Source organism: Salvelinus sp. IW2-2015, unplaced genomic scaffold (assembly GCF_002910315.2).
Source record: "Salvelinus sp. IW2-2015 unplaced genomic scaffold, ASM291031v2 Un_scaffold3603, whole genome shotgun sequence".
In the NCBI taxonomy this organism is placed as follows: Eukaryota; Metazoa; Chordata; class Actinopteri; order Salmoniformes; family Salmonidae; genus Salvelinus; species Salvelinus sp. IW2-2015.
The window spans coordinates 24,691-27,897 of NW_019944881.1; positions in this window are offsets into that span (position 1 = coordinate 24,691).

Below are 3,207 nucleotides of genomic sequence, written 5' to 3' on the forward strand. Positions count from 1 at the left end.
TTTGTACATATATGTTCATATGCTTTGCTAGTTAGTGAGTTATTAGCCCAGTTATAGATCATATGTAGTCAGCATTAGAGGAGTGATTGCTTCCTAGAAGAGCACAAAACATGTACATTTATAGGCAACTTTGAAAAGGGAGTCAGGTAAAGAGCTTTTTTTTAAACTTAAAGTGGCAGTGTTGTATTTTAAGACAGGCTTGAATAAGCTAAGGAGACAATAGGCAGAGGGTAGAATAATTTGTCTGATTTTCTGTAATAATGGTATGGGAATAATAATGCATTTTATTTTGTAAAGTGGTTTCTTGCATCAAACAACACAACATTTTCAGTACCTCCTTGTCTGAASGACAAGTRRATAAACAGGTTAATGTCAAGCCCTGCATGTTTTTTCTAAWGTCTCATGGAATGTTGGYCTACATTGAACACCACACATTGGCTGCTACGGTAGCCTGAATGATAGTACAGCTATTTCCATGTTAAAATGTTATGGGATGCATTTTCTCCATAGTTTTTGATGGTAGGCCACTCTGGCAGGCCTACATTATGATCAAATAGCCACAGTAGCCTACATGGCCACTGTTATAACTGTAACTTAAAGCGGATACAGCCTCAGCGTWCACAGTAAAWACGCACTGGAAGTTGCACAGAATTTTCACAACGTTCAAATTTGCTCAGCGCTGAAAACAATTTGAGGGAACATTGCATATGATGGTTATAAAGCTGAATATGAGCTCCATCCTGTTAGTGACATCTGGAGATGTGGACAAATTTGCATACAGAGGTGTGAAATTCCATATTTGGGCGTTGATGACATGAGCTGTGAAACAGGAGGGGGCGGGGGGGTGGTTGTGGAGGTGGGGGCAGCAGAGGGATAGGGTGGAGAGTGACCACTGTTGGTGTGTCACTCTCTCTCGCGCTTTTCAGAGAGAGATGAAGCTGATCTAGAATGAGTGATGGGGGAGGCAGAGGAGAGACAGTGAAAAATGTACACATGCACACACATGCACACACACACACAACGCAGTGTGAAGTCATTGGTTACTCTGAGGTAGCAGAAGGATTAGGGATGGCACCATGGCAACTGCAAAGTTAGCTGTCCATCGTTGGCTTACTGTGTGACTAAGTTGTGTTTGGAGTGTGTTGTGTGTGTAATGTACAGTTGAAGTCGGAAGTTTACATACACCTTRGCCAAATACATTTAAACACAGTTTTTCACAATTCCTGACATTTAATCCTAGTAAAAATTCCCTGTCTTAGGTCAGTTAGGATCACCACTTTATTTTAAGAATGTGAAAGTGTCAGAGATAAAGTAGAGAGAATGATTTATTCTCAGCTTTGATGTTATTTAATCCATTCCGAGTGGGCCAGAAGTTTACATACACTGCAATTAGTATTTGGTAAGCCATTGCCTTAAATTGTTTAATTTTGGGTCAAACGTTCAAGGTAGCTTGCACAAGCGTTGCCCACAATTAGTGTGGGGTGATATTTTGGCCGCATTCCTACAAGGTAACGGATGCTTTGTTCGCGCATGTGCAAGTTGCAAACCGTGAGTCTGTTCTTTTTAATGGCGTTTTGAGTAGTGGCTTCTTCTTGCTGGCGAGCCTTGCTGCAGTTAGATGTTTTTGATCATAGGGACTGCGTTTTAACTGTGGGATATAGATACTTTTGTAGCCGTGTTTTCCTCCAGCATCTTCACAACGTGCCTTTGTGCTGTTGTTCTGGGGTTGAATTTGCATTCTTTTTTGGGGGCACCAAAGTGACAATAACGGCGTCGTCCTTCCGTGAGCGGTATGAGCGGCTGCGTGGTCTAGATGGGTGTTTATTACTTGCGTACTATTGTTTGTACAGGATGAAGCGGGTAACTTCATGCATTTGGAAATTTCTCCCAAGGACTCGACGCGAGACTTGTGGAGGTCTAGCAATTTTTGGGGGAAATCTTGGCTGATTTCTTTGATTTCGCCATGATGTCCAAGGCTAAAGAGTGCACTGGAAGTTTGGAAAGTTGGCCTTGAAATACATCCACAGGGTACCCTTCCAATTGATCAAAGTTATGTCAATGTAGCCTAATCAAGGAAGCTTCTAGTAAAGCATGAATGAATTTTCTGGAATTTTTCCAAGCTGTTTAAGGCAAGGCACAGGTCAAATTAGTGTATGTAAGACATCGTGACCCACTGGGAATTGTGATAGTGGTGCATTCATAGAGTTAAATAAACTGTCTGTAACAATAGTGTTGGGAGAAAATGACTTGTGTTCATTGCCACAAAGTAGATGTCTAACCGAGCTTGCCAAAAACTTAATTTGTTAAGCAAGAGCATTTGTGGAGTGGTTGAAAAACGGAGGTTTAATGACTCCAACTTAGTGTAGTGTAAGACTTCCGAACGTTCAACTGTTGTGTGTCTGTGCAACAGGAGGACGAGAGTGTCAATGAGATTGCACCGATCAGCCGAACCATTACTAAGGGAGGGGTCAGGAGAGGAGGGTGACCCTCGACAGTGTTCGAGCTCGGCGCAGGGTTAGGGACAAGGCTTCCTTCGGAAAGGTGTGTGTGTTGTGGTGTGGTGGTGTGTGTGTGTGGTGGTGTGTGTGTGTGTGTGTGGTGTGTGTGGTGTGTGTGTTGTGTGGTGTGTGTGTTGTGTTGGTGTGCAGGTGTCGTGGTGTGTGTGTTTGATTCCCGAGCTGATGTTTCTATTATTATCTTTTAGAAGGAGAGTTGCTATGAGCACACACAAGGTAAGGGCCCTTCACACCTTGTCATCTTTTTTTTTGAATGAAGATTGTGCTGTGTGTGCGTTTCATGGTTGTGCGTTCAATCGTTTCCATCATTTTCCCCCTCCGAAACTTATTGTGTTGTGATGGTGTTGTGGTGTGGTGGGTGTGTGTGTGTGTGTGGTGGTGTGGTGTGTGGTGTGTGTGTGTGTGTGTGTGTGTGTGTGTGGTGTGTGTGGGTGTGTGGTGTGTGTGTGTGTGTGTGTAGGTGTTCCTGGTCAAGAAAGACAGCAGGCGGTCCAGATGCAGGACAGCTCTAGTGCCATGAAGGTCTGAAGAAAGCCACTGAAAGGGTAACGGAGATAGGGAGGGAGGTAGAGGGGTAAGGTGATTGTCATGAGCAGCGAGATGAGTAGCAGTTTGGTTTCTCTCCTGGAATCGATGTCAGTGTGACATACACTACAGGCGGCCGTCCAGGGCACCTCTAGCATTAGATGAG